The sequence below is a fragment of the Misgurnus anguillicaudatus genome, chromosome 6, assembly GCF_027580225.2.
Source record: "Misgurnus anguillicaudatus chromosome 6, ASM2758022v2, whole genome shotgun sequence".
NCBI classification, from domain to species: domain Eukaryota; kingdom Metazoa; phylum Chordata; class Actinopteri; order Cypriniformes; family Cobitidae; genus Misgurnus; species Misgurnus anguillicaudatus.
This window is the reverse complement of record NC_073342.2, coordinates 22725889-22741394: the sequence shown is the minus strand read 5'-3', so window position 1 is coordinate 22741394 and position 15506 is coordinate 22725889. Positions and strand designations below refer to the sequence as shown.

Here is a 15506-nt window from a genome sequence, read left to right as displayed (position 1 = left end):
AATTAACTCATTTCCCGCCATTGACAAGTTATCTCGTCAATGAGAAAACATTTGCATGAAAACGTGTTCCTGATGAGTTTTTATGGTAAACTGTAATTAAAAAAATATATATTTATTAATTTTACACTCCGTGTATGTTTTGATAATCATTCTGAATCTGATCTCTAACAAAATTCTTCCCAAAAATGCAATTATTTCAGCTTTTTGCTAAAAATTTTTTAAAGAAAAATACCCATATTTAAGAGTTAATAAACAGAAAAAAATATATATACGATGAAATGTTTTTTTTCCAGTTGTTTTGTTTGTTAATTTTTTGGTTTATTGTTTTTTGGAAAGCAGAGAGCTTGTTCTTTCATTTGATATATTTGTATGTTTATATATTTTTATAGGAATATTTTCCTGGAAGGCATTTTGTGAAAATCACAAAAAAATGTTGGCAGGCAACTTAAAAAAAAGATGGTGGGGAATGAGTAAACTTCATTTATAAGTTACAGTAGCATAAAAATATATGTTGATTTGACAAAAATGCTGATTTTTTTTACAGTGTAGTGACAAAAATGTGCTCTATAGTTTGTCTATTTTGGGCTACTGTAGAAACGTGATGGCGACTTCCATGTAAGGGGACCCACGTTGTATGTAGTAGGGTTGTACCGATAGATGCTAGTAACGTGTATCGACGATTGTCAGAAATATTGCCAATAGCGGACTTTCACAACGATAGTTGGTGATTGTTATTTTAATTATCATCATAGTAGTTTCACATTAACATTTCCTCTGAGGGTTTGTCGGCTTCACTTTCTGCGAGAGCTTATAACCTGGACTTGTAATGCGCGCGTCTTGGACTCCTGCTCGGACCTGAACGCCCGCAGTTTCGCACATGAGCTTGTATAACGCGCGGTTCGGCAATGTCCCTGACCTAGATCAGTTGTTGGCACGTAAGGATTTTGAAACCAGCGAGTGTGTTCCTGCTCCCTGGCATGCAGGACATTTCACGCAGGATTAATGGCATTAGTTTTAAGAAGGTTGTCCACCAATCAAGTGGCTTGTCATGAATGAGTATAAAATGAATAAATAAATAAATAAACTATTTCCCCGCCCCTCGATACTGTCATGTATCAGGGATATTACAGGCTGACGATAAGACGATCTTAAAATGGGGCGTATCGCTCAACACAAGTATGTAGATAAAAAAATCTTATTCTAAAAACAATACAGTTCAATATTTAAGGTCTTTATAGACCACTGATAATATAGTTGTCTATTATATTGCATTTCTGTCAAGAGATCCGTCTAAAAGCTATACAATGCACCTTTAGACATTTTTTGAAAATTTATTAATTGATTTATCAACGTCGACATTCAACGACGTTAAAAATTGCAAGCTTGCAAATCAACTTTTTGTCAAATTTTTCCTAATTTTTTTAGGTAGCTTAGTCATCCCAATCTCCCTCAAATAAACCAAATTATTTTAGTTAGAGGCAGTAATTTTAAAGCACAAGCTCAGTTCCACTTTCTTTCACAACATCTCTCCCCCAGCAGTGTGCTACTGTTCCCATTAAGCACGGCAGGCCGTCCCGTGATCATCAAAAGTAGCACGGCTGACAGTCTGGCTTCTCTTTGCCGAACTTGCTATTGTGCCAGTCTCATAATCAATTACTCACACCTGCAGCATCACAACAGGTAATTGAGACTGGAGTCTGTTATTCAAATTCTCTCCTGCAGGTTCTGAGTAGACATTTTTCCCTCATGTTAAAGATGCTTAATGAGCCCGTGACAGTTGCGGGGAGTCTGGGTTCTGTTCAAGGAAACGCTAACCCTGACATCTATGCACTTCAGCTTTTACCGTGGAAATCTTCACACGGGATACAAAGTCACTGACCTCATTGCTTCGGAGAGGCTGTCGTGGATTAAGATGAATTTGCATATTGTTAAAATGAGATGAAATTCAGAACCACCCTATCCATAAATATATGAAGAATTATTACCAGCCGTATAGAAGAAAATTGTGAAATTAATGATATTTGATGGTCTCGTTATCTAACTGGAATCTATAGCCCTTATCATAACCTTTGAAGGTTTAAGTAGATTTATTAGTTAAAACTGCACCTGCTCTGCCCATCATAAAACAGATTGATGAGGCAACCAGTGTCATCTGCCAGAGCCAATGAACTTCTTTCAAGCAATGAGTGCCAGAAAATCTGTATTTAAACCTCTCTCTAACTTTCCACGGAGCACCAAAACTCAACCTACTGTATCTGAGGTCAACACACTAACCACTAGACCGCGGCTCTGACCTTGGTTTGCTAGTTTTAACACATGCACTTTTAATTAAATTAATTTAAAGGGGACATATCATGCAAAAACGTGCTATTTGCGTCATGGGAGGGGCTTCGCATTTGCGTCTTTGCATTGACTTTTATGCATTCGCATCTTTGCATTGACATAATTCTGGCTTCACACCAGATGCGTTTGAGGCATCATATTCGCGTCTACCGTGCGTAATTGAACATTTTGAGTGTACTCGCGTCATTCGCGCATGAATGCCACGCGTGAAATTCTAGCAGTGGCGGCTCGTGAATGCTCATCCGAGGAGGCGCTAATTCACAATAAGTGTTCGGATTGTCACGTGTGTGGTTCCCTTTTCCAAAATATGTGTCCTGCGTGTCGAGACATCCTGTGTGCGTGATGCACGTGATGTGTGTTTACAAAATAAGTGTTTGCTGCACATACCTCAAAACCGTTTATGATAAAAGAGACGCTCACGTTCCCAATGTGATGCACACACGATCTTTCAAAGTGCAGAACACATATTTTGAAATTACGAACCACACACATGACAAGCTACATACATGTTGTGACGAACTTCGCATCGTGCGCCCTCAAAAAAAGAAGTCACCAGCCGCCACTGAACTCTAATCATCGAGACATTCGCTTCTGTGACGCCGTTTGCTTCCTATAATCACGTCACTACTAAAGCAAGCTCCATGGCGCTTTTTTTGCCAAAGTTCCGATTTTTCAACTCACATGTTTTCCGGTGCAACGCTCAGTTCACGGCATTTGCTCAAATGAGGCAAAATCGCATCTACTGCGCCGCGCTAAAAGCCTCATTCGCGCCGCAAGACCTCCAGACGTGTCTTTACATTGACTTAACATTGAAATCACTCGTGCTTGGCGCCTTTTCCGCATTTTGTGTGAATGCCACATGACAGTTGGAGGGGGCGGAGTTAACAGATGCTCCGCCCAAGCCGCCTAGCTGACATCATCATAGAATGATTGCCACAAGAAGGCCGAAAGACATTTTCAGACTTTGATTTAAGTTTATGAGGGCAGATGAATAAAAAAAAATGACTTCGATGGATAAATTGTTAATAATAAACACTGTAATATTACATAAGAATAGTCAGTTTTGATTCTAAAAATCTGGAACTTTCTAACTGTCAAGCACGCTGACCTTGACTGCTGGATTAGATTGAATCAATACTATCGATTGAACATACTGTATTCTGACCGACAGATAGCGAACAGCAAAGTAACAAATTTCAGATCTCAAAATTGCTGTCCATATCTGGGGAGCCAAAACTACAAGAGTATTATGCTGTGTGCTCTGGAATGATTTATCTCTATTGATCAGAAAACTCTGTGGTAGACATAATGAGATTATATGTCAATACAAGTGTGTTTTGTCATTCATCATGTTTTGTAATTGGCACTTGGAGTCTTGTAGAAAATATAAGCATATAATTATAAATAAGTATAGCTGAAGGCATGGGGTCATATTGGATATTTATAATAATATACCAGGTGTCGTATCATAAGCATCTAAATGCCCGAACAAACTTTTTTTTGCGGATGCCAGTGCATGATTTCCAAACTAAGATAACTCAGTACAGTAGTATGCTTTCCAGTCCCTCTGGATCCAAAAAATTCACATTTAACTAAAAGCTTCCCCTTAAATTTACACACAACAAACATTTGCAAGCATGAACGTCTAAAGTAGATCTCTTGAGCTGTTGTTCCACTTCAGTTCCATCAATTGTGGCAGACTGTAGTGTTGTGGGAACAGTCTGAGAATGAGGTCAAAATGTCACAGCTGAGGTAAATTGCCAAACCAAATGCAGGTTGTACTGTGAGAAAAGGGACTGTGGTGAGTTTCACAGTTCTTGATGTGCTCACAGTTGAGAAATTCAAAATCCATCTTTGTTTTTGGAGACTATGGGCTGTATCTTACACCTGGTGCAATGTGATACCAGGTGTGTTTTTTGCTAAAATAAATGTGATTTTAATAAAAACTGAGCATTACATTCGCAAGTCATAAGCATACTGCAACAATTTACGATTAACTAAGTATAATAGTCAACTTTGTAATTGTTAATATTGTGAAATAAGACAGTCTTGATGACGTATACAGCTTAGAAATACGACATCTGGAGGCTGCAACCTTCAGATTGAGAAATGGCTTCTGCCACGACGAGTTCCTCATCAGAAAGTTGTAACATGACTGCGTTTCTCCCTGTTGTCTCAAAATGTTGATCGTTTAGCGTTTTAAATGTTTAGCTTTTAGTTTAGTTTTAAGGTTGGCCAGTTCCTTTCCTTTGCGACAGTGCTGCGGCGCTTGTGGGCTCTAGGGGCACTATAAGTGAAAAATACATGTCTAGCACCGCCTAGTGGCCAAAAAGTTCCATGGTGTGCCTTTAAGTAACACCATAGTCAATTTTTGGTTATTCTGCTTTTACAAAAAAAAACCTCCTTCGTCAAAATGAGATAATGATATTAACCGAATGCTCTTGCCAACATTTTATACATTTAACAAATACTTTCACTTCAAATTTACTCAATCCTAGCCTCGGACCATTCAGAAATCTTGTTTTGTTGACAGAATTCATTAAACGCCACAGTGATTTTTCAGCAAAGTGCTCAAAGTGAACGGAAGACGAATGTGAAATGACTGTGGATCACATTTATAGTTGTGTCCCATGTGAGTATACTTGGACCTGAATACAATCTGAATGTAGCTGCCACATGCATCACAGCGCCACCTAATGTGTGGTTCAGTTTCTTTATTTTTCATCATTTGCAATGTTTCTAGTTGCATCTTTACTGGTTTTGCAACTGTTTGTCTTGCAACACTATTGTAACGCTAATGCGACACTATTGTCTTTTCCAAAGAAGTAAATTTTTTTTTTAGGTTTTTGCCAAAAAAGCTTGCATGCACTCCACACCAAATGCGGTAGAGGCGACAAAAACGCGCTATTCACACATAGTTGGACACTTGAACATTTTGAGTTTACTCGCTGCATTCGCGCGTGAAAGCTGCACGTGAAATTAAAGGCGGAGTCCACGATGTTTGAAAGCCAATGTTGATATTTGAAATCACCTAAACAAACACGCCCCTACCCCAATAGAATCTGGATCTTCTGTTGATAGACCCGCCCCACACAAACGCAACCCGGCAAGGATGTCGGTTAGTAGACACGCTCCTTACTGCTGAATGGCTATAAGTGTGTTTTGGTAGTCGGCCCGTCTCCTTTTCCAAAGCGTTTTTCAAACATCGTGGACTCCGCCTTTAAAGTCATTCAGAAAGTTCGCGCGGAAATTTGCATCATGGGAGGGGCTTCTGTGACTCCGCTCGCTTCCTTTAATCACGTCACTACTAGAGCAAGCTCCTGATTGGTCCTGATTCGATTTTCCAGCAAACGCTCAATTTGCGTCATTTGCGCGGACTACATTCTAATGCTGCGTTCACACCAGCCGCGTTAGAGGCGTCAAGCGCGGTTTATTTCAAATGTTAAATAAAATGTAAAGACGTGTTTACGTGAATCTGGAGGTCTCGCAGCATGAATGCCAGACCTCCAGATTCGCGTAAACACGTCTTTACATTTACTTAACATTTGAAATCACTCGCGCTTGACGCCTCTACAGCGGCTGGTGTGAACGCAGCATTAGAGGGTTTTAAATTGGTTAAATACTAATGAAAGGATTAAAGTGACAAAAATAAGGCATTTTAATTACTACCTAATAACCTTTTCATAGGCATTAAAGTGAAATTACTAAACCTAAATATAAAAGCTTGATAAAATGCTAATTTACAAGAAAACATGTCAGACGCAGAGGGTTTTGAATCTATACTCTTCATATGTTTTTTGTAGTTAAACCATAGTTAATTATTTTTCTGTGGGATTGACACAGAATCACAGTGTTTACACTTTTTATAGAAGCTAGGCTATAAATGGTTTATTTGTAGTTGTCTGTGTCTCTTAAAAATAAAGATAAGAGTCATTCAACCATTCAAAATTATGCACATCATCTTTAAAATAGATTGTTGTATTTAAACAATGAAATATATTATGTACTACTGTATAATCCCTCGGGAGATTTCTGCCACAACATGCCATTGTGCAGATGTTTCTCAGTCAGTCAAAAAATATACCTGACATAGCATTCACAGTCACATACTGATAATATATAGGTCTTTCTCTTTTGTATTGGGATTAAATTGTTATGATATATTCTAGCAGTGAATGTGGTTTAAGGTGTCTCCTATGAAAAAGAAATTGAATTCCATACTCCCGTCCACCCTGCAGTGAATCCCATTATATGAGTAAGACAGAGTGTCCAGTTTTGTAGTCTTGCGGTTTGATCCTAGTAAATAGCAGGTTGGGATCTGAAGCTGCAGTGCTTGTTATCGTGATTCTTCGGGGTGTTAGCGCTTTTTCGTCAGATTCTCATCGGCTCTGTGAGGGTCTCCGGTTTGTGGCAATTAACTCCAGCTGCCTGTTACAGTTTTGGTTACATAATTGGATGTTTATATCTGTTCTATAGGAGAAAATTATGAATAATCCTTAGAAACAAGACGTTGATAGGAAGTGGAAGAATGATGGGATATCCAGAAAAACGTCTTTTTCCACACTGTCAGATAAAGTGGTCCCTAGCTGTCACGGGATGATACTCTATTAAAGGATTGGTCCATTTTCTTGGAAGAGGGATCCAGATCATTTGCTCACCACCGTGTCATCCAGAATGTTGATGTCTTTGTTCGGTCGGGAGGAAATTGTGTTTTTTGGGGAGAACATTGCAGGATTTTTCTAGTTTTGATGGACTTTGGTGGAGCCCAACATTTAATACTTAACTCAACACGTAACAGTTTTTTTTAACGGAGTTTCAAATGACTATAAACAATCCCAAACGATGCATAAGGGTCTTACCTATAGCGAAACAATTGTCATTTTTGACAAGAAAAAAAAAGTACTTTTAAACCACAACTTTTCGTCTAGGTCCGGTCCAGCGCGACCTAATGTAAATGCGTAGTGACATAGGGAGGTCACGTGTTACATATATAAAACGCACATTTGCGGACCATTGTAAACAATAAACTGACACAAAGACATTAATTAGTATCAGTTGACATACAACAATGTCGCAACGGTCCTCTTTCAAGACGCTTGTAAACACTGGGGCGGAGTTTCGCGTTAAGTGTTGAGTTAAGTGTCAAGTTTCGGTGTCCACCAAAATGAGAAAAATCCTGCAATGTTTTCCTCAAAAAACATAATTTCTTCTCGACTGAACAAAGAAAGACATCAACATTTTGGATGACATGGTGGTGAGTAAATTATCTGGATTTTTCTTTTAAGAAAATGGACTTATCCTTTAAAAAGTACACCTTTGCATCTAAAGAGTTCATATTTGTACCTCATTCGGTACCAAATGTACACTGTACCTAAATGGTACATATTAGGACCCTCTTAAAGGGTGCTACCCTTGTGACACCTTGGGACCATTTTTTACCAATTTGTCTGACCTTGCACATCACGTCTTCTATAGACAGTGCTTCAAAAGGACTTGAGTTTTGAAAGCCTTTATGTTTCTTTATTTTCATAAACAAACTCTTGAACTTTCAGCTTTTTTAAATGAGAAGATATTTGCTGACCTTTCCCTGCGTTAGACTGCTGTGTGCACATTATGATCTTTGTTTAAATACAATACGAGGCAATGTACAGCAAACAATACATCTCTGATACCTGCAGCGTCTTAATGGTCATAACACAAGTTGATTAAGTCCACAGGCTTCCGCTCACTGTTCTCAATACAGGGCTGCGGCACAGAGGGATCTTTTAATAAGCCATTCGTAAGTCCTGTAGTTTCAATGTGCTGCTACAGCACTCGCTTTAAAAAAACATCCATTTGTTTCCAGCATCAAATGAGCTGCGAGAGATCACACCTGTCTGTTTGCTCTACTGGAAGTTATTTTTAGGTTTAAAAGGGACCCCTTTGGGCTCCACGTTATTACTGCAGGACTGCAATCCTCTGGAAAACTATATAATCTTATTATAAAACTTTTGTAAGTAGAACAAAGGCATATATTGTCACACTGACTATATACTGGTGCTGTGAAGTTTTATTTGCATGTAGCACAAATGTCCATTTTTCACATTGTCAAAAAAGGTGGTCGCTAAATTAGTATACCAAAAATGGATTTGCAATGGCGTAGCGGTCAATGCACATGATGTGAGCAATATTTTACTATGTTCTTACCTCAACTTAGATGAATTAATACATATCTATCTTTTTTCAATGCACTTAATCTTTGTACAGCGCGTCGGGAATGTGTTAGCATTTAGCCTAGCCCCATTCATTCCTTAGGATCCAAACAGAGATGAATTTACAAGCCACCAAACACTTCCATGTTACAGTGTAAGTATGGTGGCACAAAATGGTGGCAATTTTTTAAGCAGATACCAATGAGAACTATATTGTATGGTGGAAGAGCACTTATTTTGCAGCACGTTGACCTTGGCACGCAGTAACATCATCACTTCTGACTCCTCCCCCTCTCGCTCAAACTTCTGTCAATATAACTGCGCCCGAGGTCGAAGTGCTGCAAACTAAGTGCTCTTCGGCCATATACAATATAGTTTTCATTTTATATCAGCTTAAAAAACACCACGTTTTATTTTGTGCCACCATACTTACTCGTGTAACTACTCATGTAACAGTCTTTAAATAGGGAAAACATGGAAGTGTTTGGTGGCTTCTAAATTCATCCCTGTTTGGATCCTAAGCAATGAATGGGGCTAGGCTAAATGGTAACACATTCACGACACAGTGTTCCAAGATGAATGTACGCATTGAATAAAGATAGATATGTATTAATTTATCTAAGTTGAGGTAAGAACATAGTAAAATATTGAAAAACAGTGAAGTTTTAATTTAAAGGAATAGTCTTCTCATTTTCAATATTAAAATATGTTATTACCTTAACTAAGAATTGTTGATACATCCCTCTATCATCTGTGTGCGTGCACGTAAGTGCTGGAGCGCGCTGCGACGCTTCGATAGCATTTAGCTTAGCCCCATTCATTCAATGGTACCATTTAGAGATAAAGTTAGAAGTGACCAAACACATCAACGTTTTTTCTATTTAAGACGAGTAGTTATACGAGCAAGTTTGGTGGTACAAAATAAAACGTAGCACTTTTCTAAGCGGATTTAAAAGAGGAACTATATTTTATGGCGTAATAGCACTTTTGGGAGTACTTCGACTTGGCGCAGTAACACCCTCCTTCTCCCATTATGAGAGTGAGAAGGGGAGCGGACTTTTCAGGCGAGTCGAAGTACTCCCAAAAGTGCTATTACGCCATAAAATATAGTTCCTCTTTTAAATCCGCTTAGAAAAGCGCTACGTTTTATTTTCGAGTATCGTGATATTTTGTTTGGCATTACTGTTTCGATTCTCAAAAATGCAATCGATATTTAAAATACAAAAAAAGAAAAGATTCATACCATTCTTCTTCTACTTTTTAAGTACTAGCATAGGGGTGCACCACAATTCATTAAATCTGATTAGACCATTAGCATCGCCCTAAAAAATAACCAAAGGGCCCATCCACCCGCCCAACCCTACCACCTTATCTAACAAATTATCTGTGGGAAACCCTGCTATTATATTTCTAAAATAGGAAATATCCCAATATATCACCCAGGGTTACAGTGTATCAGTGTATCGCAACATATTTGCATCACAACGCTCGTATTGTGATACATATTGTATTGTATTCTCCACATATTGTTACCTGTCGTCGTTCACCTGTTATGGCACAATCAAAGGGAAGCCCAATCGTATTTAAAAAGAGTGTCTGGAATGAAAATAACTGCTATATAAAAATGGGTTATATTTGCCTGACAAATCCCATCATTTTAGACCATATCTAAAATCATTGTGAAGTCTCTGAACCTACTTGAGAGACATTTTGCTGATGGGCAAGCCATGTGTTGTTGTAGCTAAAGCTTGATCTTATAATTTGTGAATGAGGTGTCTAAAGCGTTGAGGGTTTTTCATTGGAGACATCAATCTTTTGCTGCAAATCTGATATACATTCTGCTGACTTTTAATTAAGACTGTAATTTCAGCAATAAAGCCAATCATAAAACCCCGTATTGGTTTTATAGCCTCCGAGATGAAGCAGAAAGCAGGGCTCTCGGGGCATGTTGATCAAGGCTGAAATGCAGGCAGTCTTGGTTGTGGTTTGACAGCGTGGTTGTAATTAGCATTCAGGGGACTCTGTAACATGCCATTCAAACAATAATGACAAATGCCACGCAGTGTTTCAAATCCTTAAAGGTTGCTGCTTTGAAAAAAATGAGTCAATAGAGTCTTATGCAGTCTTAAGTTTGAGCAAGATTAAGGTTTCTAATTTGGAAAGGCCAAAAAAAATGTGACTAAGAAATTAAATTGTGCCAGCAACACATGATTGAAATGTGTGAATATGATACAAATGCAACACTTTTTCAAGTTTCAAGATCCAAATTGTACTTTATTAGATATTGAGCGGTCCAAACACAGTACCAAAATTGTACATTCTGGCATCTTTCTACTACATTTGCTCGATTTTATCAAGCAATGGGTGAATCTTCCAAAATACTTTTGATGTAAAAAAACAAAGACATGGAAAGCAAGTACATTTACAGTATCAGTAGCCAATATACAGTATGGCTGCATCCTAAAGCTCGAAAATGCTGCCTTCGGAGGGCAAGGCACCTCCGAATCCAATATTGGTTTTACTTCCTGTCTCCTGAGATACCTTCATTGTCCTGTCCCACAATTCTATGTGGGGGCATGAACAGGAAATGTGATTGGTCAATGGTCGAGTTCGGAAAAAAAGGCAGCCAAGAAAGCAGCTGGAGAACAAATTTAGTGTAAATAAAGTTACATTTTGAATGTTTACATCTTTAGTTTGTATTTCTAGTGAGAAATAAATATGAATTTTTCAAATATGGGATTAGTTATCACAAAGGCGCTCTTATTTCAAACCCAATTCTGTTACGCTGCCTATGAAGGCTGTCCAAATGCATTTCCCAGAGCTGGCTTCATGCCTCCGAAGTCATTGCCTTATGAGGCAGCAAGGCAACAAGTCAGCTGCCTAAAGTGGAAGGTATACTAGGGATGTCCGCGTATGCGCGTCGTCCCCATGACGTCATTTTCGTCATCAGGAGGGTCCGCAGCACAAGGTTATTTGCATAAGGCGGTCTGATTGGCTGACGCATGCATTGACGCTTGAAAAGTTGAGAAATGTTCAACTAATGCTGCGAGCAACGGCAGTGACGCAACGTTGACGGATCCACAATTCAGTTCGGCAACACATGACCTCACCCTTTAAAATTAAATGAGAAGACTTAATGCTTTCGCCCTGTGTGAATGTACCGTAAATATGAACAACTGTAGTGGTGCTTACCTTAGCGTATAATAAAATAAAGTAATAACAGAGTCGTGCTTTAAAATGCATAAAAATTATATACCTATGGCGTTGGATATAAAAAGCTTGTTGCAGATCACAAGGGCAAAATACTTTTTACACAGTATTATAGTGAAGCACAGAGACTCTCCGATACAATTTGTGTGATTCATATATGTTCCCGTCCTCAAGGCACTAATAGGACCACATCAACAGGTAAATGAAGCATTTGGCCTCACTCAAAATGTTTAATTCTGCTTTAGATTAAAACTCATCAGTGAGGGAGAATTACTCGCTCGACAACCTTTACTGTGAACCTCGAGCTTTAATTCTCGTTTTAAGGTAACTACCTCAAGGCTAGAGATGAGAGGAGCACATAACACCATCTCACGAAACTCTTTCGTGATGTGGTGGTGTATGGTCGAGGGACCGTGTTCTGTAAAACGAGTTCAAAGCAGTTTGAACGTTGTAGCCAGCAGGGCGCTTACGGTTCCTGGCTTTGACACGCGCCCTGTTCTTTCCCAAACAGTTTCTTGATAACGAAAGCTTGATGCATGTTCGGTACGAGGCGGCATCTTTTTTCTTCCCTCAGGATAGGCATGAATACTTGTGCGAAACTCTGGATCTAAATGATAGATGCCTAGATACGCATTAAATATTAATCGCACAAAGGTGGTCGAGGACATGGTGAATAGAGATAAATATTAAATGGAAATGGATTACTTTCTTCGACTGTCATTCTGCTTGGGGAAGTAGGCTATTTCTGTTTGGAAAAATATATGTTTGGTTGATTTAAGAAGAAAAGGGTCTTTAAGGAGTAATATTGACAAGGTTCAGCAACAAAGTGAATATAATGTGTGCTTTTATGGGCTAAATTAACTATTACTCAGAGGTTGCTGGCTCATAGTTTTCAGGTTTGAGTGTTCTTGTAACTCAACTGATGCATTGCTAGAGCAAATGGTCATGGGTTCGATCCCAGGAACAAACTAATACTAAAAGGTACTGTATAACTTGCAATGCACTGTAAGTCACTAAAAGTGTCTGCCAAATGCATAAATGTAAATGTAAGTACTGTATCAGCTTTGTCTCAGAGGACAAAAAGAAAGCACAAATGAGACAATTGTTGGCTTACACCTTAAGGCCGAAGTATAGTCTATTTTTACTCGTACGCGAGGATCTTTGTACAGTGCATGAGGCGCAATTTTCATCATCAGAAGAATGCGCTCGTGCTGTACACACACCGTCGCATTTTTGAAACCTTGCGTACATTGAGTTAAGTAAACTATACTTTGCAAGGCTGTTCATTCGACCAAGCTCGTACGTTCGTGTACATGCAAAAAAATAGGCTACTCTGGGCATTACGGTAAGAATACAGAGCTATAAATTAACATGGATCTTGGAGGAGTTTGATAAGAAATGTTTGATACTTTTCTAATTGACTTTTGATAGCAGACTTTGATATGACCACAGATAAACTGGATAGTTCACCCAAAAATGAAATTCTGTCATAATTTTTTCAATCTCATGTTGGTCTAAACCTGTATGAATTTATTTGAATTTATTTATTTTATATAAAAAGAAGCACACAGCTGATTGTAACCATTGACTATCATAGTAGGATTAACAAATACAATGGAGTTCAATAGGTACTGTGAACTCTGTGCTTGTCTTTATTTATCAAAATATCTTCTTCATCATTTATCACAATACTTCCATAACATTTGTTTTCCTACTATGGTAGTCAATGGTTATGGCAGCTGTGCGCTTACTATCATTTATCAAAATATCTTATTTTGTGTTTATCAAAATAAATAAAGAAACTCATACAGTTTACAACAATATAAGAGTGAGTAAATTATGACAGAATTTTCATTTTTGGGTGAACTATCCCTTTAAGAGAAACATGAAACTACACTTTTTTTAAAAATAAGCTTATTTTCCAGCTCGAGTTAAACAATTGAGTTTTGATATTAGTTTTGCATATTAGTATATTAGTTTTGATAAAGCAATGATATTACACAGCACCTAAAAAACAGTCCCCTTGGTAACTTTCAATAACTGGGAACTATTTTCGTGCGCTGCGTAACATCATTGCGCCTGCTGCACCCATGGCACGGCAGGAAAATCCTTGATTATTACACCGGAACAAGACTATAGTTCCTAGCCATGTCAGCCTAGAAAATCGCAACTTTTAATTTTCTGTTGTTCTTAGTACACAATGTAACTACAGAAAAGTCACATTTTAAATAGGAAAAATATTGAAACCCTTTGGTTATTTTTTAGCGCGATGCTAACGGTCTAATCAGATTTAATGAATTATGCTAAGCTATGCTAAAAGTGGTACCGCCAGACGCGGATATCGGCTGAATGGATTCCAAAACTGTAAAACTCAATTGTTTAATTCTAGGGGAGCTGGAAAATAAGCCTATTTTCAAAAAAAGTGGAGTGTCCCTTTAAGCAAGTCTCCACTTGCTCTCCATTTAATCTTATTGCAGGCTAGAAAAAAACAACTTTTTACATTAGCAACGTGCTATTGGCTGCTCCATGGCAACAGCAAAGTTATGATCACAGCAAATGAGGCGTAGTGACCCCTCGTTGCGATCACTTGAGGGACGTTTTCTCAAAGGAGCCAAAAAATGCAGCACATCTTCAACAAATTCAGATGAGAAAATAGACTACAAAGATAAAACCGTAGCACATATGGGATCAAATATGATTCATATATCATTGTATATTTATGTTTACAGCATTAAATCACAAAACAAAAACAAATGATTGTAATGCGTCAAAAACACATATTTATTCGCATATTTATTGGACGCCATGGTGGTTAAAAATGACAGAAAAGCCATTTATTGAACCCACTGTTTGTTGAATAGAAAGGACAACTTTGAAATGTCTCCTCAAATGTTTTTATGAAGCTGTCCTGTTTCGTAGTTTTCCAATGTTCCTTTCATCTTCGGCTTTCCATTTGTTTAGTCAACATCAGAGGGAGAGGAAGACAGATAAGCACGGGCCGGAAAAATAGAGCGGGAAAGACGAGAGGAAGATTCTCCCGGTAATTCTCCAGCAGATTGATTGACGTTGCGCCTGGTGTGATGAAAAAGCAAGATGTTTCTCATAGTTGGATAATGCGTGCGGTGCTGGACTGAAATTGACTCGCTCAGCGATCGGCGCCTCCCACGCTCGCGTTCTGCGTGACGGATTAACTTGAGTTGATACAACACAGGCAGTGGTGGGAGTCCAGCATCGATCTCACTACGTCTTTTTCTGCAGATATTGAATGCAGTACAGCTGAAGCTGGAATCAATGCTTGAAAGCTTTGTAGAAACTTCTTTAATAGAGAAGAAATGAGATACATTGACAGAAACATTTTTATTGAATGGGACCAGTATGTAACCAGTACTTGAACCTGGATTTGGATTTGCACTCTCCATTGTGACATGTCTCTGACTGGAAAGCTTAAAGGATTAGTCCATTTTAAAAAAATTATCCAGATAATTTACTCACCACCATGTCATCAAAAATGTTGATGTCTTTCTTTGTTCAGTCGGATAGAAATTATGTTATTTGAGGAAAACATTCCAGGATTTTTCTCATTTTAATGGACTTTAATGGACCCCAACACTTAACAATTTTAATGCAGTTTAAAATTGGAGTTTCAAAGGACTCTAAACGATCTTAAATGAGGCATAAGGGTCTTATCTAGCGAAACAATTGTCATTTTTGGCAAAAAAAATAAAACTTCTCGTCTTCCTCCGGTCCTGTGACGTGCCAGCG

At 38.3% G+C, this 15506-nt stretch overlaps 1 protein-coding gene across 3 annotated transcripts in view; it reads left to right on the top strand.

Annotated features, from left to right (window-relative positions):
• grm8b (glutamate receptor, metabotropic 8b) overlaps window positions 1-15506 on the top strand; it is a 176881-nt gene that overhangs the window by 63660 nt on the left and 97715 nt on the right. The window lies entirely within an intron of this gene.